This window comes from Peromyscus leucopus, chromosome 18 (genome assembly GCF_004664715.2).
Source record: "Peromyscus leucopus breed LL Stock chromosome 18, UCI_PerLeu_2.1, whole genome shotgun sequence".
NCBI classification, from domain to species: Eukaryota; Metazoa; Chordata; class Mammalia; order Rodentia; family Cricetidae; genus Peromyscus; species Peromyscus leucopus.
The window spans coordinates 20,497,888-20,524,419 of NC_051078.1; the positions used below are offsets into that span (position 1 = coordinate 20,497,888).

Consider the following 26,532-nt stretch of genomic DNA (forward strand, 5'->3'; position numbering starts at 1 on the left):
CACACATCTTTGTGTGTGCATGTGAAGTATGTATCTATATGTGAAAACATTTCTCCCCTCTCCCTCTGAACTCATTTTCAGATATATCTGGTCAGTGAATATTATACTAACTTCATCCCTAACCCCTGGACTTTTTTCCATGCTTTGAACAACCTAAACTAATTTCTAACTCAGAGCTATGATGTGCTGTTTTTGTGCCTGATGTGCTCTTTACTAAACTGATTGCCTTTTGCCTGCAGTCTCAGCTCAAGGTCACATTCTTGGAGAGTATGCTTTTTCCTAAACACTCTCTATCTCTCTTACTATAGGTAGCCATCAGTGCAAATGAAGTCATAATCATCATACTCTGAGGCTTAACAAAAGCTGTTTTAGTGAATATACATAGGTGATCTATTCATTTAGTATATATATAGGCTAGCAGAAGGGACCTCTTTGGAAGGTAAGCAAATAAAATGAGGCAAAAGCCCAGGTACCTTAAGGATATTGTGAAGAGGGAATGGAATATGGGGAAGAGACAGAGATTAGGGGAAAAGACATTCAATGTATGGGCTATATGTTAGACCTAATTGCCTATGTATTGCTACTTGGCAGTGGAAAATATTAAAGATAATGACATAATAGAAAAAAAACCACTTTTCTTAACTTTTAAGGCTGACAGTGGATTCCAACTGATGAATTTCAGACCAACAGATAGATCTAATCAGGTATCTAATAAATTTGAGCTTACACAAACATTGACTCCCACCTTATGTTGTAGAGACCATAGTAGCACTTGAGAACAGGTTAGAATACAAATTTCTAGACCCCACCCAAGACTTAGAGAGCTAGAGACTCTGGAGCTGGGCCCAGCAATCTGAGGTTCAATTAACTCTCTGGATACTCTAACGTACGGGACACTAAGAGCTAGTATATGAAATTACCTATCAAAATATCAGCATTTAAAATACAAAATGGGTTCCAAGGCAGAGACATCATCAAATATTAGTATAACCAATGTCAATATCTTTAAGTTAGAATAAATCATGAATTGTCATACTCAAAAGGAATTATTTATGAAACTCAACTTTTGGTAATTCTATGAAAAAAATTCAACTCTGTTGTTTAAGAAGTCCAAATGATACATTATTCACTTGTTTAAATTACATAGAAATAATATTATAGGGTTAATGTTTTCTGGAAGTGATAGGGGTTCTAATTCTAAAGCTGTTTTAAAACTCTGTGTCAACAATATGAATCAAGGTCATATCAAGAATATGAATCAAGGTGTGTATCATTTAAAAATGAATGTTCTAAAATAGTGTAGTTATGTAGAGCGTTCTGTCAAACTTCCTGTTGTTTTTGACAGTTTTCTCAGTTGTAATGCCTGTTAAAAGTATGATAAGCTATTGGTGAAATTATTATGGCCACTCCACGTAGTTAAAAAGATATTTATTTAATAGCATAACTCACAAATGAAGGGATAGGTAGGTCGCAGGGTCTGGGGAAGGTGTATCACAGTCCAGCGGTGTTCTCTGGAGCTCTGCTTGGTCCGCCTCCACTGTTCAGCATCCAGGCTCTCTGGGCACCAAGAGAGCACAGTGCTCTTTCAGGTCTCCACGTGCCTCCCCTGGCCCCGCCTCGTAGGCGTGACAGTTGCCAGAGTCTCAATGGGGGTTGGAACTTCCAGATCCAAGCTGGAATGGCTACCCACTACAATAAGCAAGTACAGAGAGAAGATACATTTTTTTTTCACTTATAATCAACCAAGAAGAAATTACTATGATTGAGCTCACATAAAAACTCATTCTCTTTGAGTTGCCTTAACTTTTTCATCCCAGCACCTTAAATCTTACATAGCAAGAAACAGGCGGACAACAGTGGGGAGAATTTAGTACACACACACACACACACACACACACACACACACACACACACACACACACACCACACACAAACCTACACACCTACACACACACACCAGATCGTATAGCATTTATGAAGCCCGTGATCCCAGCTTAGCACCCCCCTCTTCTGCTCACTTTTATAGCGTATCTCCCTCTGACATGCTGCTCATCTTTCTGTTGGCAGTCAGTCATATCCGCAGTTAGGCTTTTACGTGTTTCTTTTGCTCAGAAAATGTGAGATTCCTGAGTGTAGACCTCTGTTTTTGTATCCCCCCAATGCCTGCCACACTAAAGGAATTCAATAAGTACTTCTCAGGTGAATTGCACAAATGACCAGATGAGCTCCTAAGATACAGAAATGTGGCTTTAAAAAAAAGAGATGTGGTTTAAAAAGAAACAATTAAATGCTGCAAAAATTGTGATACTGTTTAAAGAGTATTGGGATACTATAGAAATGTTAAAAAAAAAGCACTAAACATCCTTCTGTTTAAGTTATACTGTTTTTTTCCAACTCAGTAGTACTTTTTATATTTCTTCTGTTTCATAAAAAAAGCTCTGTATAAGTAAAATACACTGATATAACAGCAGATCTATCTGGCTGGAATAGATGCCCTGAAACAGGAATTGCAGATGATTGTGAGCACCATGTGGGGACTTGAACTTATGTCCTCTGGAAGAAAAACCGGTGCTCTTAACCACTGAGTCATCTCTCCAGCTCCCAAATTATTCATGATTAATCCTGTAGATTTGTTTCTTAATAACTTATGGTTAAAAATACAGGTAGGTAGTAAAGAATAGCTAAACTTCTTGCTACTAAATTGAAAATGAATGCCCATGGGCTTTCAGCAGCTAGCTATGATGTGTTTAAAGTATAATATTGCTTCAAGCTATGACAGTTCCTTTACTTTGTGTATGAACCCACCCTAACTCTTTGTCATCTGAAATTAGAGAGTATGAGTAATCACTGAGGCAAGTTGGAAACATCTAAGAACTCTGCTAATATATTGGACAGCTAATGCATAAAGAAAGACTTGCAAAAACAGTGTAACTTCAACAGGTTCTTTAAAAAAGCCTGAGATGTTCTGGCAGCCTAGGGAGAGGTCAGAAGGAATTGTGAGAAGGAGAACAAAGACACTTAGAAGAGTTTGGTAAATGGGGATGGAGGACACCAGGTAAACAATCAACTGAGCAAGGCCCCTGTCAGCTCACTGAAGCAGTCAGAGACTGAAACAGCATGCATGGGGCTTGCAGGGGTCTTCACCAGGTCTTCTGTGTATATATTCCAAAAGAGATTCTCAGCCTGTGGGGTCAACACCACTTTGGGAGGTTGCATGACCCTTTCACAGGGGCCACATAAGAGCGCCAGAAAACACAGATATTTACATTATGATTTATAGCAGTAGCAAAATTATAGTTAGGTAGGAATGACAAAAAATAAAGGAGGTAGAGTGTCAGGCCTGGTCATTTGGGTAGTAAATGATAATATGATATTTTTTTTCTCATTTTGATTCATTTTTAAATGTCAAGACAAAAGCACACACTATCATTGTATTTTAAAATGAATTCTCTTGACCCAATGTAAGAGATACATCTGGGGACGATGTCACTGTGCAGAATGTGATGTCATCAGTTGGGAGAAGCTACTCACTGGGTAGAACTGTGGAAAGCTCTTATCTCAGTCTCTGAGTAAATATTAACGCAAGCAGCACACATCTAACTAAGGCCAGTGTCCCAACCTGAGCACATCTCAGAAGAGCTGGCGTTCAGCATGCCTAAGGCTGATTTTGGTAGTAATTAAAATGTGTTAAATTACTATGTGCATCATCACTCCACACACTAAAATCGCCTTTGAATTTCTGTGTAGAATGAGAAACCAAGCCCCTTAACATGCATCCATGACATCTAGAGAATAAATAAAGAAGATAAAACCAATGAGGACATTAATTCAGCTCTGATAAAAAGAGTGAGGAACACCCAGAGTTGCTGAAACACTGGAAACAGAGATAAGAGTGAACGGACAATGGCACCAGATACTATGGAGAAATGACTCGAGCGCTTGTTTCTTACCAGTAACCTTCTCTAACATCCTTTCCATGAAGCGATAAGGAGAAATGCTAGGTTATGGGAACAGGAGACTACAGTGGGAGGCTAAGAAGGTAGAAACAGTGACGGGAAGGTTGAAGCGCATGCACATGGAGTGAGGGCAAGGACAAAGGCCAGGTCAAAGTGCAGGTGATGGTCGAGTTCCTCATGGGAAAACACCTTAATAGAGAAAAGATTTATTTTGGTTTATGGGTTCAGAGTGTCCCTTCTGTCTTGGCAGGAAAGGCATAGCAGAAAGAAAACAGCAGCAACAGAGGAGAGGACCAGGCATGTGAAAGACATGCCTCCCATCCCCTAGCTGTATTCTTTAAGAATCCCCATCGTCTCCTTTTCACAAGTGCCTAGTAATGGCATCCTCTAAATCCACAAAAGAATTAATTCATGCATAAGGTCAGACCTCTGAGGATCTAAGTTCCTGAGGAAAAGCCCCCAGAGGCATATCCAGAAGTGTGCTTCATAATGCCTTGCTCCTTAATCCAGTCAGATTGACAGTAATAATTAACCATCATAGATAGATATGCAAGAACCTGAGCTTGCATAATGAATTCCTGGACACACTAGGGCAGCAGTTCACAACCTATGGGTTTCGGCCCCTTTGGTATCCTGCATATCAGCTGTAATGTAAATTATGATTACAATGTAAATTATAATGTAAATACATTATGATTCATAACAGTAGCAAAATTACAGTTATGAAGTAGCAACATAATAATTTTATGGCTATGGATCACTACACCATGAGGAACTCTGTATTAAAGGGTCATAGCATTAGAAGGCAGAGATCCACTGAACTAGATATCCAGAGAGCTAACCATCCCTTTCAATGTGAAGTTCTAAGTAACTAATGAACCAAACAAATAAATAAATAAATCTCTGTCTGTGACAAGAAGCAGGACCTCACCAGACACCATATCTGCTGGCTCAAAGAGTTCTGGTTTCCCAGGTTCTCCAATTGAGAAACAAAGTGATGCTGTTTCTAAGCCACTAAGTCTATGGTATTTTGTTGTAGAAGTCTCTACAGACAATCAGGACATAGCTGTCTGTAACCCAGGTTAACCGTTGGAATCCCTTAGCCTGTCATTATTTTTTTTTAAGATTTATTTATTTATTAATTATGTATACAGGAGAGGGCGCCAGATCTGATTACAGATGGTTGTGAGCCAACATGTGGGTGCTGGGAATTGAACTCAGGACCTCTGGAAGAGTAATTGGTGCTCTTAACCTCTGAGCCATCTCTCCAGCCCCAAGCCTGTCTTTTAAAAAGAACTAACTCCCTCTGAAATCCAAAAGGTGCTGTTAACATCACTATAGAAGGTTAGGGAAATACCTGGAAGTTTGAATTCTGTCCCTCTGTAGATACCCAACTGCTACTGAACTTGAGGCTAGAGTACTGAGCAATCAGTTGGAATTTATAATTATGGCTGAATGCTAATGAAAATATGAAAGATAAAAACCTTACTAGAGAGATATTGAAAGCTCAGTTAAAGTGATATCAACTTCATTGAGATCAAAGTTATGTAACAAAAATTACCCAATTTCAATGTACACTTTAGCAACTTCTAGTAAATACACACACACAAACACTGCCCATAGCCTATTATAGAACATTCCCTTGCCTCAGAAAGGTCCCTAATGACCATTGCCAATGTCTACTCAGATACTCAATTATAGTCAATTACACTTGCACCTTCATCTACAGAATTGCCTTTCCTGTACACTTTACATGAATGGATTCCTACAGGCCATAATCTTCGGTCTGTTGTTTCTTTCACTAAGTATGCTACTTAGTATGAGGCTCAGGCATGTAGTAGATCTCACTAGTTTATTCTTTATTGCTGAGTGATATATTATAAAATGAATATTGATGGTGTAGTGTGTTATTCATTCACCAGTTGGTAGACAATTTAATTATTCCCATACTCCAACCATTTAGAATAACATTCATGGGTAAATCTGGGTTGGGGTATGTGTTTTATTTCTCCCTGAACGATACCTAGATATTTAGTGTCTAGGTCTCATGATAAATTTGCTTAACTTTCTAAACAATTTCCTGTCTTCCAAATAGCCACATAGTGCCATTCCTGTCAGCAATGTTTGATAATTCCATGTTTCTCTTACAAGTATTTTTAACAGATACATGGCTTCTTTGTTGAAATGTTTATTTCAATCTTTTGGACATTAGACTTGAGATATCCTCTACTTAGTGAATTTTAAAACTTTTTAATGTACATTTTATATGCAATTCCTTTACAAGGGCTACAATATGAGTTAATAACTTTTCTATACCTTGCTTTAAAGATATAAAGCACAAAATCTTAAATCTGGATGTTTGCACTTTGTTCTTTTGTGTACTAAGGATTCTTTACATAACTTAACGCGGCTAGGCAGTAAACACATGAAACAATTAGTTTATAGTAAATTCAAGAGTGGACATGCATTCTGATGCCTGACTCAGTGGCTTGTGTAGAAGAGTAGGAAAAGTACATTTTCCCAGAACTGACAACTTGCTGATTGAATCTAAAAAGATATGCTCTTGCTTTGTTTGTGTAGTTGGTTGGTTGTCTTTTGAGATAGGGTCTTGGAATATAGTCTAACTTTGGACTCCCTTAGCCTTTCTCAGCCAATCTGAGTTATTGAGATTACAGTCATATGCCACCACTTACGATATATATATATATATATATATATATATATATATATATATATATATATATATATAAAATGTGTTAAGTGATGAAGATCAGGTATAAGCTGAATTGAGATTGAGGTCAAGTACAAAATGCTGATAAACCATGAGACAAATGATTCTAAAATACAGTAGGAGTTTAGAAGTCCATGGGCATGTCTAAAGGATGGAAATGAGATAGTTGCTCTTCATACATTGAAGAAAGAAGTGTCTAGTCACACTGAGTGTCTAAATCTACCATTGATAGTAATGTGCACAGCACTGCCATTACAAAGAGAAGCTGAGAACATTGTAATGAATTGTGTGAGAAAACATGCATGAAAGTGGGAAGCCTTGGCTTTTCCCATATCTACTCTGTACAGGAAAAAAAGTCACACATTTCTCCTAAGATGGCAAACAAATATTTTATGGGTCAGATTGATTATGTTTGCCTTCAGTCTGTGTACACTATAATGACTCATTCTATTCCATGTTGGTTTGCTCTAGCTTAATCACAGAATCAGTATAGATAGTCCTATACCTTAAGTATTTCCTTCAATAGCTTGTTAGCTTTCAATAGTCATTAAAAGCAAATAAAAAAAGTAATAGGCTGAGGTGAAAATAAAGTAAATGTCATTACTTCATTTTATAATCTAATGGCCTGTCTTTTTGCTCATAGATCTTAGCTCTAAATAAAGAGAGTTAAATGAAAAATACTAAGGACATATAAAAACTACCTTTGATATCATTTTATCCACCCTTTGGTACTCTGCCCACATCTCAGGTTTATGTGCTGATGCTGAACTTCCCCTCACCTAATTATCAAAGCTAGCTGGTCCCATGGTGAATAAATATAATAACTCTGTGTAGAGTTACATCATACCACGCATGGACTGAGAGACTGTGCTTGAAAGTCTTGACTTTAGAAGGAGCACTGGAATGAGGATTCTGAAAATCTTAAATACTATTGATGCAAAGCATTCATGAGCCCTTTGAGATTGAATGGCCCTTTCACAGGGGTCACCTGAGATCATCAGAAAACTCAAATATTTATATTATGATTCATAACAGTAGAAACAGTAGAAAATTACAGTTATGAAGTAGCAATGAAAATAATTTTATAGTTGAGGGTCACCACAACATGAGGAACTATAATTATTAAAGGGTCACAGGACTAGGAAGGTTAAGAGCCATTGGTCTAACAGATAGCTACCCTATTGATGCCAGTAAAACAAGTTACAGGTTTTTGTTCTTTGTCATAATATTGGTGATTTGTTTTGAGACAAGTTTTGCCTAGATAGCTTGAGCTAGCCTCAAACTTCCAGTCATCCTCATTTTGATGACATAGCGCTGGGATTGCAGGTTTATGCTGCTGTGCCTATGCATTTAGAACTGTTATGACCTTGACATTGAGTACTTGTGGAAATATCTCTAAAGGGTTCAAAGAAGAAGCATAAAAGTGAGGAGGGCAAGTGTGCTCCTTGCATATAAAGAAAACTAGTTACAGAGAGCTTATAAGATTGGAAATCAACTTGGACCTTTAATACCACAGGAATTTTTTAAATGAAAAGCAATAAAACCAGAGAGATTGTGTTGGGTAATTTAATTGTATAATTTTATTTAATAAGTTCCATGAATACATGAAACTTTTTTCTTTTAAGAACTGAGGAGGGGGTGAATTCCCTTTTTTAATGGGCTAGCTAATGGGGTGAGACACCAACCTGGGGTCATTTAACTGAGGGCTTCTGGCTAGTACCTGATAAAGCCTGTGGTGTCTTCACTGTCGCTGCACAGAGCGGGTGGCCACGATTTATTTATTGGTGTCTTATGTCCTCCATTTGTATCATTGCTTGACTTAATTTGTGTTTGAAACGGTTGAAGTTATTTGCAGTAAGCTGCTGTTTTTATTGTCAGCATTCACAGAACTCCCATATGGCTTTCCAGATAAATTGTAAATGAAAGCGTTTTCATTAAAGATGAGGGCTTATTTTTCTGAGGGAAGTTGGTGGGTTTGTTCTTATAAAATTTCCATGTGAGTATGGAAGAAAATTAGCATTTATAAAAGTTCAAAAGGAATTATAAAAATAACCCATATTCTTCCCCATCCTAAGGACAACCAAGGTTGTTACCTTAACATACATCTCTTGGGCCTGTCCACTGTCCCTAGTTACATAGTTCAGATGTACAGACAGACAGACAGACAGACAATATATGGGTTGATTGTCCTTTTTTATAGTAATGAAATGCCTATGTAGCTTATTTTTTCAAGAATAAGGAAATTAAATTACCTCACAGTTTTGGCGGCTCTAGGTCCTCATGTTTCCATGATGTTTCAGTTCTGAGCATGGCCTTGACTGTGGCACATTAGACAATTGGTAGAAGTGGAGACATTTTCTTACTGGCACCTTACACCTTCACCAAGGATCCAGAGATCCTGGTTAGGCTCTGTGGGGGACTTTTATAACAACCTCTGAGAATCCTACCAAGAGAAACACAAAAATACCTTTAATGTCTCTCATGGGCAGCATGGTTGAGAGTTGACCACAGTATACTTCAAGTTTACATAAGCAGTAAGAATCTCTGCTATTTGGAACCTATAATTCAAGCAACAGGTTGTGTGTGTGTGTGTGTGTGTGTGTGTGTGTGTGTGTGTGTGTGTGTCTATAGTCAAGGCTTCATTTACCCTATATATACCCTCAAATACATGGTTAAGCATAAGGACATTTTAATTTATGTTTAGTTCTTGTTTTGTTTTGATTTTGGAAAGAGGGTCTTGATATACACTCAAGTATACCCTGGCTAGCTTTAAACATATATAGCCACCTTCCTGCCCTAGTTTCCTGAGTCCTAGTATTACAGACTGTGCCTCCAAGCCTAGCTTCAAGCTCTTAAATGTCTATCATTGGTACATATTTAAGGAACGTACAGCTTTTGGAGGTAGGATTTGTCATAGATTAATTTATTAAAGGGGGTTTATAGTAGAGATGCCTAGATTCTTGTTATATCTAGGATACTTGCTGTTTATAAGTTATTTACCTCTTTTAGCCTGATATTTATGGCCAAGTGAATGAACTATTATTGACTAGAAATAGTTACAGGCTTCTTCAGATAGAGACCTAAAATCATATTTTTCTTAAGACAAAATCACATGAATGATTTGCAAACTGGCAAGCCCATAATTAACTTTGAATTTAGGTGTAGTGCACTTATCAGCACCCTGCCTCTCTGTCCTTCTTAGCTTGGCTGTAGTATGTACAGAGAGTAGGCTTAATATTCCTTAATTACCACAATATACTCCTAGTCCTCCATGATTCAAGGCTTAAATCCATTGAGTTGGGAGCACACTTCTTCAAGGTCCTTAATGGAAACCTGGATTGAGAAGGCCAGACCTACTGCATATCCTGTGCCCATCACCAACTCCAAATGAGCATCTTAACTGTGAGTCCTTCTTTACATGTTAACATGCTTAGACTGCAGAATTACCAACACTTCTCCACTCACCATCCCCTTCCCCCAATCTGGCTTTCAGTCCATGGATTTTCCTTATCTCTTGTCTTGTCTGGCCTCAGTTTACTCTTTTCAAATACCAGATATATGTTGTAGTCCCTGGCCACATCAGAACACATTCCTTGCTAGTCCGCATCTTTGCTTATGTCTGGAATCTCATAGTCAACCTTGGATGTCATCTTTCACAATTTATTCCTCTTCAAAGACACACCATGGATGTTGTCTCTTCTGTGAACTGGCAGTGTCTCTTTTCTGTGCTGTATCAGTTACATGATTTTCTATCTTTTCGAGGATCTGTATACAACTGTCTCTTCCAGAACTCTGTGACTTCCCGAGAATAAGAACTATCTCTAGTTCTTCTTTGACCCCCTCCAAATTAGATACAGTTCCTGTCACAAAGTGTGCATTTCTTTTTCTGTAATCCTGTTCAACTGTGAGCAGCCTTCATAGTAACTAATACTTATAGTACCTAATATTCTACCTGTAGCAGGAATCTTAAAAGTTCTTATTAATAAAATCAAACCGAGGCGAGTTATTGGTCATGCTGTAATCAGAGAGACAGAACAAGCCACAGCTATCTCACCTCGCCGGATCCTCAGCTGGTCTTGTCTCCTCAGACTGGAGGCCTCTGAGTCCTCATCCGAACGGGTCTCAGCTGAATTACTGCTCAAAAGCCTGAAGCTTAACCAGGCCAAATGCTTAACCAGCCCAATCTTCTAGTTTCTGGTCCTCACGCCTTATATATCTTTCTGCTTTCTACATCACTCCTGGATTAAAGCTGCTTTCTGGATTAAAGCGTGTGTCACCATGCTTGGCTATTTCCAATGTGCCTTGAACTCACAGAGATCCAGAGGATTTCTATCTCTGAATGCTAGATTAAAGTGTGAGTGCCACCATTTTCTAGCCTTGTATTTAGTGGCTGTCTGTTCTCTGACCCAGATAAATTTATTAGAGTACACAATATTTTGGGGAACACAATACTACCACATCTACCTTATACTGAAAGTATTCCATATTCTGTGACTTTAGATTCTTAGTCCAAACCACAAGGTTTCTGATGGATTGTTAGCCTCCAATAAGAGATAATTGAAGGAAGAAAGAGAGGAAAGAAAGAAAGAAAGAAAGAAAGAAAGAAAGAAAGAAAGAAAGAAAGAAAGGAAGAAGAAGGAAGAAGGAAAGAAGAAGAAGGAAGGAAGGAAGGAAGGAAGGAAGGAAGGTGTTTATCCCAGGCTGGCTTCAAACTCATCATGTTCTTGTCTGAGCCTCCCAAGTATGGAGATAATAGGCTTGAGCTACAAGAGTAGTAAACCAGGTATGAGCAATATTCCTTTTCCCTAGAGAGGAAGGATCTTTCTGTTCCAGACTTTTAGCTACCTCTTCAGATTGTCTTCCTCTGTATATCCATATCCAAGTCTTATATAGACACCTATCCTATTGGATTAAGCCAAGTGCTCTCTTTAGTTTGAGTATGTCTATAAAGAGGTCACATTCTGAGGGACTAGTTGTAAGGACTTCAGTATATGTGTTCTAGGTGCTGATAATGTGCTATGGCATTCTCGCTCATAGAGCCCTGTATCAGGCTTGATTTTTGTTAGAAGATCAAGTTAAAAGTGTGAGAGTTATATCTTATTCTTTCCTTTCATCTATTGCAAAGCCAGATCTTGTCTCACACATAAGAACAGATAAACAGAGCTACACCAAACCCACTGCTCACAGATTTCCAATAACCCAGAAAATATCTATACTAGTGGCTGTCTTATGACTGCTCAGCTATTCTAGCAGCAGAGAAGTAGTATTTATAAAGGTTAAATTAAATTTAAACATTTTTGATCCTATGCCTAACAAGTATTTTTTTTGCCAGCCTTTATCCACCATAATGCTGGTTCTGTAAATAGATCAAGAAAATACCGTTCCAACAATAACATACTCCTGTGTTCATGCAGCATTCAGGAATTACTGTAGAATGAAACTGTCTCTCACCATCCCCAGCTGTGAATATGATTTGCTCTTGGAAGTGTCCTTCTGCACCTAGTTCTGTCTCAGCATGCAAGGTTGATTCAATCATCCAGTCTTACATTCAACACAAGGGTGGGCTAGCACAAGATCCCCACATGTCTATTTTTTAAATTAAAATGCAGTGTCACATTCTCAGATGCAAGGACTTTGAGTTATACTTTAGTTGCTTAGAACTGCCTTTGTAGAATTAGCCCACTGTTCTCAATGACCATATCAATGTGTTTTAAAACAAAGCCTGATATAGCTATTCTCTATAGGGTTTTTTCTTATTTTTTAAAATTAATTAAATTATAATTACATCACTCTCCCCTTCTCTTTCCTTCCTCCAACCTCTCCCATACCCAACTCTCTCTAAAACTGATGGTGTGTGTGTGTGTGTGTGTGTGTGTGTGTGTGTGTGTGTGTGTGTTTATAATTCTGGGTCCATTTAGTGTTGCCTATATGAATATGATGTTAGGGCTAACCACTTTGTATTGGCTACCCAATTAGGGTGCCCATCCCAGGAAGAGAATAATTCTCTGTCTCTTTGCAGACATTAGTTGCTTGTAGTCCTTTGTCTAGGGATGGGAGCTGTGAGATCCCCTCCCTCCTCAGTAGCATGTCTATCGATGTTGTCGTTGTTGAGGTCTTGTTGATGCAAGGCAGTCTCTGAACTTTTATTAGGCTACCATTGATCTGTCTGTTGTAGCTGAAAATGTTTCATCAGAAAAACCAGGCAGTACATTTTTATTTGATATTGATGGTGTCTTCATGAATGATCTCAAATCTACTTTCATAGGAGTTTACAATGAATATTTATTTTTGGAGCTGGGAAAGTAAATCAGCAATAGATCTTTTGCTTAGCATGCTCAGGAGCCTGGGATCAATCACCCATGCATTAAAAAATAAGCACAAATATACAAGATAGTACACTAAATGTGTATTACAAAAAGGCATAGGTCTGCCTTTCTGCCTAGAAGAAAATATTATCCAGAATTTAATATATTTAAAACTCCTTATGAATAAGAATGAAAATAAGAACTTGAGGTTCCTTTACTTGGGGAATGAGTGGGAATCCCAAGAGTGCTGATCCTAGCATGTGGAAGAGAATGAGCCACAGTAAGATCACTAGAGGAGAGAACAGGTCACCCTGGGTGCCAAATGGAGGGTCCATCAGCCCCATGCCTATGGGATGGCTACTCTCTTCTCTACATAATACAGCAAAGGAAACGGATGTTGACTTTTGTTTAACTGTATGACAAATACTGTGCCAAGTGCTTTTTTTAAAAAAAAAAATCATAATACAAGGTACTTTATTCTGCAGTTTTCAATGAGGCAACTAAAACACAGAGGGCAAAATCATTTATCATAATACTTTAGTGCCTCATGAGCCTGCCCCGTTTCCCACCCATTCTTATAGCAATAGAATCACATATCATATCCACAGGGACAAATACCTTTTCTCATAGGTATTTGCATAATGTGAGCTGAGCTATAAAATATAAAGGCGTACACAGGCCAGCCAGTAGAAACTAGAAAACTAGAGTGTAATGTCTCCTTAGAAGCTGCAGGAGCAGCAGGCATCTTTGGTTTCTGAGGATCAATAGAACCCTTTTGTAAGATTAAGTTGTCTGTGTGATACGGAGAGTGAATCTTAAATTAACTTTTCAGTGTTTTCTATTTTGAGGCATGCTTTTAAAAATAAATTTCACCTGCATAAATGTTCTCAAGATTAAAAGCTTAATCACCACAGTCTGAAGAGTTTCTTTTCTCCACATTTTTCTTTCATTGTTATTGTAATGACAGCACCTCATTAACTCAGTGGGTGTCAGTATTGATTATGATGTTCACATCTTACTCTTTCTCTTGATAGTTTAGTTTCTTTCTAAAATAGATCATAATTCTTGATTGGTTGCTGCTTTGGAGTTTTGCCAAGATATCAGACCAATTATTCATGGTGAGATAGTAATGTTCAGATATTCTACTGGTCATAGGGGACCCTGGACTCCTCTTCCACTATGATGCTATGTTTCATAGAACCTAGGGATGAGTGCAGCTTACTGAGTGGGATTAATCAGGAAGGTATTTACTCCAGGTATTGTCAGCCTCATCTACATATCTCACACTTGTTTGTTTTATGTCTTTATTTAGTTTGGCATATGGGCATGATAAGATCAGATAGACTAATTCAAAATTCCATCAATAGGCTGTAGGAATCACAAACTGTAGTGTAGTGGCTTTTAGAGATTGTATTCACGTGGCAAGCTAACAGATATGAGAAGCAATGCTAAGACAATAAGTAGAGAGTTGGGATTCTATGTTTTAAGAGATAAACATATTAGACTATATGAGTCTTTCCTGTTTTATGTGAAATATTTAATTACCTTGCAGTAATGTCTCTGAGATTTCAAGAACTATTGCACCATTATAATAGGAAAAAGCAACATTGATTTTTTTTTTCAGACTCATGAAATATTCTTTACTAAGGAGAAGAACCTCAAGCTTTTTTTTTTTTTTTTTAATTCTTGCACAGGTACAGGTAGTGAGCATGGCAGTTCAGTATCTCAGGACTCACGGCCTACCTAGTGCAGGTGCAGATCTCTGTGCTCAGCATAGCTTGAGAATGCCAAGGTGGTGACTGCCTCACTGTGAATGTGGGTGGGAGGCAGAGACATGCTATTGATGCTCCTCTCAGCCAAGTCAGCTGTCCATCTTGTTATTCTCTTGAACGGCATCATTATTTGCCTTTGTGTCTTGCATCCTTCTCTTTTGAAATCTCAAAGTAAGCCTGTTTACCTCACTGCTAACCTCAGTGGACACATAGATTAGAAATAGGAGAAATACTTGTGGAAAGTGCTTTTTATGTTATTGCTCCTGTGTGCCAATGAAATCGTGTTTCTCCTCCTCTGAGAGAGGGACCTAGTGCCCCTAATGATCCTCCATGACATCAGAAGGCCTCCATTCTGAGTCTTCCACCATCACCTTGCTTTTTTTTTTGTAATCAACACATATACTTCTACCTCTACCCACATCACAAAGATAATCTTCCATCAATTGTCCCATGTCAATTACTTAGTGTAATTATGACCTCTAATACAAATACCTATACACATCTTTTCAAAGGAACTTGCCCTTTACACTTTTTCTGGTAAATTCTAACTTTAGGGTAGTGACTTGATCTTTGGATGTTCTGATTCTATACTAGACACATTTGTGATTTCTGTAACATGATATATTACCTATGTATATATTTCTGTTATATATTCTTTTGTGGAACAAAAGAAGTATGTGATATATTTCTACACTAAAGTTTTATTGAAGGATATTTTCAAATATATATATATATATATATATATATTCTATATGTTTATAGTTATATAAATTCCTCCTTTTAAATTTAATTTTGGGGCTGAAAATATGGCTCATTGGGCAAAGCAGTTACCATGCAATGATAAACAGGAGACTTTAGATACCAAGAACTTACATAAATGCCAGTGAGTGTGGTGCACCTATTGTCATCCCAGAACTCTGGACATGGAGACAGGTGATCCCCTGAGCAAGCTGGCTAGCTAGACTATCATTTGAATCAGAGATCTCTAGTGAGAGAACCTGTGTCTATATAGACAGAGTGATGGAAGAAGATAACTGGGGTCAACCCTTCTCTCCACATTCATGGGCACACAGGTGCACATACACTCACCCCCATGTGTACTGCCATTGATGTGTGTGTGTGTGTGCAACACATAAAATAAACTCTATTTTCCATATCTTCCTATTACCAAACACCCTTCTTTTATGCATCCTAGATTTCAATACCCACAGTTCCTTACACTTAATGTGGTCATTCCAAGAACCTTAAGTCCTACTTCCTGTATTTTCCAAACTTTGAACTCCTAATCATTGCTCAACTTCTAGGTCTACTTAGTCATAATTTGTTAGATGTTGGTATTCACACAGCAAGCCTAGTTGCAGAGGATCATGACATCTTATCCTCGTAGTCACACCCTATAATTTGTCATTAATACTAACTTGACTCTCTTTATTTAAAAGCGTTTGACTTCCACACTCTCTAATAACTATTACTCCTTTTCCAAGTTAATGTCTGTATCATCCTAAAATTATAGCATTTTAAAACAATAGGTACAAACCATTCGTGATTAACTTGCCACAAATTGACACCCTTGCTGTTTGTCCATTTTCTTCTTTGTGAAGGTTAGAGTCCATAATTCATCAAAAGAAATCATTTTAACTCCTTTTTGGGTAGTCCTTTTCAACCAAACTTATCTTTTTATTTGTTTGTCTAGCAAAACTGATACTCCAAGTAAATTTAATGTTTCATTAACTCTGCTTCTTCATGCTTGAAAGTGACTAGAGAAACATTTTTAAAAAATCATTCAAATGGAAGGGGTGTGGCTATAGCACAGTCATACAGTGGTAGTCTGATGTGACAGCTACTTTTGACTGTCAACTTGGCATCGTCTGCAGTCACCTGGGAGGGGTCTTAATGAGGGATTGTCTAGATTAAGTTTGCCTGTGTTTGTGCCTGTTGGAGATTGTCTCAATTGTGTTAATTGATGCAGAAGGACTCAGCTCAGAAGTGGGCGACTCCAGCTGATGACAATTTATTTTTCTGAAAGCATTTTAGAAATTTAATAGTTTTTATTCCATTATTTGATCACTTGAGAAATCATATATGTTGTCTGAATAGGAGAAAATAACCCAATGTGTCTTCAGAAAGAATCACCTTGATCAGCAAGAAACTAGAGAAAAGAAATGCATTATAAATGTGTTTGGCTTGGCTTGGTGGTAAGAGCCCATAATCTATTATAAACTACTTTGGAGTCTGACAAAAGAGAATGGCAAGTTCTGGGCCTGCCCAGGCTACAAGGAAAATTTAAGTCACTTTATAAGAACATTATGAGACTATGTCTCAAAATAAAAAGTAAAAAGAGGAATAGGGATATAGTTCAGTGGTGGAATACTTGCCTGTCATTTACATGGCCCTAGATTTGAACCCCAATATTGTGTGTAAAGAAATATTTGTGTAACAACCAAAATCATAAAGATATACTCTAAGAATAATAATGGTCCAGAGGATTCAAGTATAGAGGTCACTATAACAGATTTTATATTAAGGTGAGCATAAAAAATACACTTTCAACATGACAACTAGTTCTCTCCAAGTGCCAATGCCTTCCACTACCAAGCATCTGTGCTGGGTTTGTGATACATAGCCCATCTGTGAGTGAGCTCCTACAGTCTGACTTTACTTGTCCTGTTATTTTAAGACCCAGAGAGATGGAGCTCTTGGGCTATCTCTTCTTGAGACAGAGGATGAATAAAATATTGTACAGGAGCTTGCACTGATTTAAAAAAAAATGTAGCAAGTGGCATTTCTGCACCTATTGCATTGAGCAGACATTCAGGGACAGGGTTACACAGTCAAAGGGATAGACAGGTACAGTCAATAAAAAAGGAAGATGAGTACTATGTGAATAATGATGCAGTTCACTTTAATGATTTTTACTGGGTCTGCATTGCTGAAAGAACAGTGAAAGATGATGGACAGAAACAGAACATCTAGTCGAAAGGATGGGTTGTGAAGAGAAATGAAGTCAGTAAAAGGCATATTGTGTGTGGGCTGAACATCCAGGCAGAAATGACAGGCAGGCAGTTTGAAACAGAAATTGGCACTTGGGGAAAAGGTCAGGGCTGAAGCATTTGAAGAGATCCAAGAACCAATTATTTAGAATTGCGTACATATCAGTGAAAGACGATAAAGCTATGCAAGTACAGAAAATAGAGTAGCCAGTTAAGATAAGAGATTGGGTAAAATACAACCCAATAGACATGTAGACTGCTGATCTGCTTTTAAATATTTCAGTCATTCAACAATGGGTTCCACATCTTGTGAATTCATTCTATAGTTCAGACAGCATGGAAATTATTAACATAAGCTTAGGGAAAGGGTACAGGAGATCTGGCAATCAGAGGATCCAGATAAGATTCCTAGCTTCAACATGACAGGCCGCAGCCATCTGGGACTTCAGTATCACCGTCTTTTAGCATCCATGATCACAAGGCATGCAAGTGATGCGCACACATAAGTGCAGGAAGACCACGTCTACACGTATTTTAGCTCTTAAAATGACAATAACAACAAAACCCTAAATCTGAAAATCTGGTAATTGATTCTATCTTCCCGCTCACTCACTTTGTAAGTTTTTGGCAAGATCGGGCAGGTTACTTCACTTTTGGCTCTAGCCCTTTTTCTTTCTTTGAAAAGTAGTGTAATAGCATTTGCCCTTGGCAGAACTGATGAAGGATTACAGGAGATGAGGCCTGGAAAATATTCAAATAGTCCTTGGCTCACTTTCAATACAACTTGTAAAAGAGTTTGCTAACAGAACTACCTGAAAGCAAACATTCACTGTAGCTCCATTTACCTTTGCATTAACCATGGACTTTAATAAACCATGTGTTCTTAATTTACTAGTCTTAGATATTCTATTGACAGTGTAAGAAAGTCTGGGATTATTATCATTAACCAATATCGTGCAAATGAAAATAAAATTTAATTAAATTATCAGATATGTGCAACGCTTGGAGTGGCAACATATTCTTCCAAGTGCTCAGTTCTGGATCATTGCAAGAATCTTGCAGGCAGCACACAGCCTTCTTATCAGTGACTGTCTTATCACAGTAACATTCGGAAAGGCTGTTAGGAGCATGTGGATGCTGCTTCCCTTCCCGTCACCCTTTTCTGTTTTGTATCCAATGAGGTGTTAAAGGTTAAGGAACAGACTGGCTTTAAAAGATTACTGCTGAGGATCATCCACTTTGTCTGAAGTCATCAATGAGAGCAAACTGGAAGTCGGCTGTAATTTAAAATCTTGGAAAAAGTCACCTCTCCACCTCTCCAGCAGCCTTTCCAGCTGACTTGTGGTCTCGTTACAGTTTGCATTTTGTCCTTTGCTTTGTTTCCCTTTGATGACATTGGGTGTGTCGTCATTTGTGCATCGGAGCCCCAAGAGTATCACTGACCATCATTCACAATACTAAAACAATTTTGTAAAGATTTCCTGTATTTGGTGCCACTACTTTGGTTGTTTTTTTTTTTGTTTTTTTTTTTTTGTTTGTTTTTTTTTTTTTTGCCTATGAAGTTTAAAAAAAAAAAAAAAAAAAAACTGCCAAGTATTCTAAAGCCTGGAGCCCATATTCTCTTTCATGCTATCTTGTGGTTTTCCTTTCAAATGGTGTTTGTGTTTATTTTTCTTTAGCATCACCGTCCATTTGTTAGGCCTCGGGGCTTATTCAAACCCAGATTTCTATAGGAGGCTTACAGATGTTGTAGAATTAGGAGGAAATTAGCTTCAGGTCTGGCAGTGATTTTCTAAAAATGGGTCTGTTGATCTCACTGAAATCGAGGATTTCTTTGTTAAGCTGCCAAGATACATAAATTTTCTAGGAGAGCTGATTTTGTAACAGACTTTGACATGTATGAGCTAATTCTAGAAATCAGAGTTCTTGCTGAAAACTGACAGCCTCAGGGAGCATTAAAGATGATTTTGGTGTCCATATGTGTCTTCTGCTGGGTGCTGTACAGACAGACGAGGTTGTGTGGCAAACCTCAAAGAGTCTGTGTGACAGAAGGGTGCTTCCTGGAGACGATAATGTGAAAGAAAAATGGCTGTTCGGGTGTGGTGGTTTACTGAGTGAGATGAAGCATTCTCTTTTATAAAACATTTTACTTTTAAATATTTTGTGGTAGTAGAGTCAGTTTTATAGTACAAAGTAATATCTTACTATAAAGCATTAGGGCTCACCTTTCTCTTTTCCACCAAAGGATAATATAGAAAATTTATAAAATTATTGTCAAGTTTTGAAATTTTTCATATGTATGTATATATATATATATATATAATGGGTGTTTGAATGAATGCACCCTGGACAAGTGAGATGGTACTTGGTAAGTTGTTGGTCATACAAGCATGAGAACTTGGGTTCAGATCCCTGGCACCCAAGTAAAAGTCTGGTGAGACTGGACAGACCTACAATCTCACCATGGGGGAAGTGCATAGAAGTCAATCCCAGGGCTTGCTCGCTAGCCAGCTAGCCAGGTTATTGAGTTCAAAGTTCAAGGAAAAGCCCCTGTCTCTAAAAATATGGAGAGCAATTGAAGAAGACATAATGTTCACCTCAAGCCTCCACATGCACAAGTACAAGCACTCACATGTACCTGTATACAGATACATGCATCCACACACATACATACAGAAAATGTGTGTATGAATGTATGTGCATGTGTGTGTGTGTGTGTGTGTGTGCATCTGAAGCAAAAATTAAAGTAAACACTGTTAGTTAATTATTTTTATTGCTTTGTGAATATTTTTATTTAATTAAGGCTCTATTAATTTGTTTTCTTTAATGATAAAATCAGAACAACATATTAATTTATACATCAACCAAATTAATAAAAACTATTATTTTTATTGTCAAAGCAATAAAACATTGCAAAAGGCTTTTGCTAAATAAAAGAGTCCTTATATGATTCCAAAAAAAGTGATGCAACACTTTTCTTCTCTTTGCTAATCTTTTACCATACTTGTTGGTTTTACCACTATGATACCACATAAATTCATTACCTTTTCTTCACTTCTTATCACTACACATGAGGGAATTTTAGAGATTTCAGTAAGTATTAATCTTATTGTTTTAGCTATATAATTTACGTTGGTATAAATTATACATCATGAGTTGATTCTGAAATAATGTGTAAAATAGTTCATAATGGCATATAAAATGCAAAAAGATTAAAGAATAAGGTTTATTCCATCCTTGTCTCTCCTTTCCAAATGTTTTTCTACAAAGGAAAGAAACACTGTTATTAGAGAATATGACACAGAGTGTCATATTCATTTCCGCTGTAGAGACCAAAGGGAAAAGTTCAGCAATCACGTTACTTTTACATATTGCCTATGACTTTCATCCTTTGGTGTGTGAGCCTTTGCTGAAGTGTAATCATTCAATCGTTCAAGCCCACAGGGAACTGTATCCTTGTTAGAAGGGAGAAACGTAAGGCTCGTCATCCTGTAGTTTATGCACTGTATGTGTGATTAAATTCAAATTGAAAATATTCTTTAAAAGGTAATTCTTTGATGCTAGTCCTGCAAATTAACCTATAAGCTACAGTAGTATAGGCAATGTAGAATTCAGAAGTCATAAGAAATGTGTACTGTATCCTGGTTTATCTGAGGTAAGCCTGTGCTACTGTTATTGACCACATTACTTGAAGATGCTTCTTAGAGTTTGCAATAGACCTTTTACTATAAACCTTGCCAAATTGTCATATTAACATAGATCCTGATGAGTTTTGGGGAATATTTTCCCATGTTCATGGTACCTGTTCTGGTTTGAGTATGAAACGTTTTAGAAGTGTGATTGTTGACTGGTATGTTTGGAGGAAGCCTATTGGGTCTGTGTGAATCTGACCCAACCAATGCATTAACCTCCTGATGGATTCCTGATGTGACACATGAAATGAAAGAAAGTATGAAAGATGAATCCTCATGGGGGAAGTAGATTACTCACTGGGGGCTTTGTCTTCTCATGTTCCTTCCTAAAACCCCCCTCTTCTCTTAGCTGGTCACCATATTGTGCATGAATATTCTCTGCCGTGTCTCCCATGCCATTGGTGGTGGACAGATTACTTTTGAGGCCATGAGCCAAGCTAAATCCTTTCTCAAATTATTTATGTCACGTATTTCTTCTTTGATGCAAATGTGTAATATAAAAATAAAGTGAAACTTTGTTAACATATTCTTAACTCTAACAGAATAACTTCTGGGCATTTTTATAGGTTATGCTTAAAAATTGCCAGCACACATATTTCCAAAATTCTATTACTATAAAAACGACTGTGCTGAAACATCATACAACTGTCCTTATGACCTCTTTTTAAAGTAATTTTAAAGTCTGCTATAATAGTTGCTTTCAGATTTCTAAAATTCACAGACAACTGAGATAAAAGTCAGAATGCTGTGAACATCCCCTAGCAGACTTTTCATGGGATCAATCCTTTCACTTCCAAACTCGAGAAATAGAGAAAAGACATGTGGTATTTTTTTGGAGTGTCAGATCTATTTTTATACCATGTGTGAATATGTCCAAACTGATACAAATGTTAGGGTTTTACTCAACAAATATATTAGAAAATAATTTCCTGGCAGTATGTGTAGTTTATATTTTAAAGTCTCCTGTGTGAGATACCACTGTTTATGCAACCAACATCTAGAGTCTACTTAACATATGTGGTTGAGGTATTGAAAATCATAAATGTGTTATCCCTTGACTTTGCTTATAAAGGTAAAAACTCAGTTAAATTTAACAATAACAGAAGTTTGCTTCTGTGTTCTTGAGTTTAGCTTCATAGTAAAATCATAATAGATTCCTTGAAGAGGTATTATTGGCTCCTGCCATGCTGAAATACACAGTCATGATGTGTGTTGACAGTTTAATATTTTAAATAGTTCAAAGTTTGATTTCACTGATAAATTCATTCTATTGTAAAGCAAAAATATGACTTCATATGTTCTGTTGACAACCCTCTCTCCTGTGTGTTTGTGAGTGTGTGTGTGCCCACGCATTTACATTACAAAGCTCATAATAAAGTATATTATTGGCTCATGATTTATTAGCTAGTTGGTTAGTTATATTCTCTGGGGAAACTTGTCAAACCATATCTACTTTCTGTGACAATTTTCATTAGTCAGATCCTGGATGAGGACTCTGGTGGTGACCTTGTTGGAGGAAGTATGTCTCTGTGAGGGCGGGCTTTGAGGTCTCTTTTGCTCAAGCTTCCCTCAGTGTGACATTCAGTTGACTCCCTAGTACCTGCAAGATGCAGCGCTCTCTGCTCCAGTGCCATGTCTCCATGCACACCACCATGTTCCTTGCTGTGATGATAGAGGACTGACCCTCTAAAATTGTAAGGGAACTGTCCCAATTAAATGTTTTACTTTATAAGAGTTGCTGTGGTCATAGTGTCTCTTCACAGCAATGAAAACCCTAACTACAACAGAAGTTGGTACTAGGGACTGGAAGATTCTTGTGATAGGCCTGAGTATGTGTGTGTTTGAAGGAATTTGACCTTTGGTACTTTGGATGGGAAAGCAATGCTATGCTGTAAGCACTGTTGATGGGCCATACTTGTAGGAGCATGGACGACAGTGGTGCTAAGAGGTATTTGAACTATGGAGGGTTCATTCAAGAGGTTTCAGGGGAGAAAAATTTTAGTATGTTACCTAGAAATTGTTCTTGTGATATTTTGGTAAAGAAAGTAGCTGCCTTTTGACCTTATCCAAAGAGACTGCCTGAGGCTAAAGTAAAGAATTTTGGATTAATTCCATTAGCAGAAGAAAACTCAAAACAGCCTAGCATAGACTCTGTCATGTGGATATTAGTGGTAACTCTAAGAAAGACTTAGAATGAAATGGAGCAAGCTGAGCAGGGTAAATTACAAAAAGTAAATTTTGAGGAGAAAAAGAGCTCCAGGAAGTGGTATGGAGCTAAATCCTGTATTCAAGGAGATAAACAGATAAAGGGAGTTGTGACCTCAGGGCAAGATCTCACCCCCACTAAGTTTCCAACTTGTAAAAAGGAACTAAAGGAAAGTTTACAGCTTGGTGTGGTGGGGCATACCTTTAATCCCATCACTGAGAATGCAGAGGCTGGCAGACCTCTGATTTTGAGGCCAGCCTGGTCTACAAAGCAAGTTCAAGGACAGCCAAGCTTAGGCAGTGAAGAAAAACAGAAAGTTGGTCAAGCAGCAGAACTTGGTAGCTTCAGACACATGGTTCTAGGTTTAGAGTTAAGGATAGAAGAAAGAAGTTATGGAATAAGGCCTCTGAAGCTTTGCACATGTCAGGGGTGTCCTGAATGGGGGCCTAGTAGAGAGACAATTGCATGAAGCTGTGAAACTGAAGCCTGGAATGCCTTGCAGAACCCAAGATGTTAGAGATGCCAGAATCATGGGATACCTACTGAGGAAAGATGTTAACAGGGAGTGAAACTGGCCCAAGAGAAACTAGTGTGTAGCAGTCAATAAGCTGGATGGAATTGGAGATGTGGAGAGAAATTAGAGATGTGGAGAGCATTTTGACATCAGACATGGAGATGCAGAGTTTAGAGTGTGCCTAGCTGGTTTCCGGTCTTTCTTTGGTCCAATATTTCCTCATTATGCTCCTTTCTCTGCATTTTAGAATGGTAATGTATATCCTGTACCATTATATGTTGAAGTATGTGATCTATTTTTTTTTAATTTTGATTTTACATGGGATTGCAATTAAGAGATTACAGCAGTCTCAGAAGAGACTTTGGACTTTGAAACAAGTTTGAGACTGTTATTGACTATTGGAACTTCTGAAGTTGGACTGAATGCATCTTTTTGCATTATGATATGGCTGCAAGCCTTTGGGTACCAGCGAGTAGAATGTGGTGGTTTGAAAGAAAATGGCCCCCAATGGGAGTGGCACTATCAGGAGGTGTAACATTATTGGAGGAAGTGTGTCACTGTGAGGGCAGGCTTGGAGGTATCTTTTGCTTAAGCCTCTCTCCTTGTGACTGTCAGTCGACTTCCTGTTACCTGCAAGATGTAGGGCTCTTAGCTATTTCTCTAGCACCAAGTCTGCCTGCACGCTACCATCTCCTTACCATGGTGATAATGGACTAACCCTCTGAAACTGTAAGACACTCCAATTAAATGTTTTACTTTATAAGAATTGCCATGGTCATGGTCTCTCTTCATAGCAATAAAAACTGTAAATAAAGACACGGACAATTTTTTTTTTCCTTCAGTTAATCTTTGTATGCCCATTGTAGACCTAGAAAAATCCCTGGAGTCTAAATGAATAAATGAAATAAGAAAATTGTATTGAGAGCCTCATACATAATAGTCAATGGTTCTACCACTGAGATATATTCTCAACCCAGTAGAAGTCTTTTAACAGTTATTTTATTGTTCTGTTTCTGTACTTTGGCTGCATGTATGTATCTGCATCATGTGCGTGCTTGGTACCCACTGAGTACAGAAAAAGGCATCAGATCCGCTGGAACCAAGAGTAGCTGATGGCTGCCAGCCTCTTCTTAATGCTAAGCCTTCTATTCTTACATGCAAGAGATATTTTGATCTAAGAGAACTGTTGTTTACAGAGACAAGTCAAAATACTGATTTTTTTTTTTACCCTTGCTTTCTTTTAAAGGATAATTTCTAAAGTGTCATTTTGGAATATAATTGAGGATTAGACTCCAGTGCTGTATCTTCATTTAGGACATTATATAGGATCACTGATGACAAAATAATTTGAAGAGTCTTTTTTTTTTAATTAAAAATAGATTCTTCTCCCATACAATACATCCTGACCACAGTTTCTCCTCCATCCACCCCACCTCCCCTTTCTTCAGATCTGAGGGATCAGTCTCTGTCCATATGATGTCACTAAAAGATGCAGAACGTATGAAGTCCCAACACCTCCTGCAGCTCTTTGAGCAGACTTGAGTCTCTGAAATACTAGATAACTGATAATGGAGTCCCAGCTAACTGGAGACCCTCGAATTTGGCGCCAAGGCCTGGGGCATTGCCTGCTTCCTGCCCTTTGTCTGCATACACACTGCCTGGACATATTGCATTCCCCTACCCCCCTCCACACACACACTCTCACATAATGTGGATTGTATGTCATTTGGACTCACTGGACAGTAACTTAATATGACCTTAGCTGATTGGGTAATGTATGCATGTATGCCAGTGAACATATACATTAAACCAGATCTGCACCTGGATGCTGGTCTCCAGAGTCTGGGAAACTCATCATGACTCCTGTCTCTCTCCCCCTCCCCCACGGAGCCGACTATGAGAGGGAGAAAACCCACATAGATCCACTCCCCCTTCGTCTCCCTTCAGACGAAGAGACCAAGAGACAACAATCAAACACAGCAAAACGAGATAAAATAAGACAAGGCAAAAGCCCTCATATTGAAGCTGGACAAGATAGGCAACCCAATAGGAGGGAAAGAGTCCCAAGAGCAGGCAGAATAGTCAGAGACAGACCCACTTCCACTGTTAGGAGTTCCACATAAACACCAAGCAAATAGCCATAACATATACACAGAGGACCTGGTGAAGACCCATGCAGGCCCTGTCCTTGCTGCATCAATCTCTGTGAGCCCATATGAACCCTGCCTAGGTGATTCAATGGGCCATGTTCTCCTGGTGTCCTCCATCTCCTCTGACTCCTACATTCTGTTCTCCTCCTATTCTACCAGGCTCCCCAATCTCTGAGGGGACGGACCCAATGGATACTTCCAATTTAAACTCTCTGC

At 38.1% G+C, this 26,532-nt stretch overlaps 1 protein-coding gene across 8 annotated transcripts in view; it reads left to right on the plus strand.

Annotated features, from left to right (window-relative positions):
* The window catches only part of Nav3 (neuron navigator 3), a 767,863-nt gene that overhangs the window by 626,977 nt on the left and 114,354 nt on the right, over positions 1-26,532 (plus strand). The window lies entirely within an intron of this gene.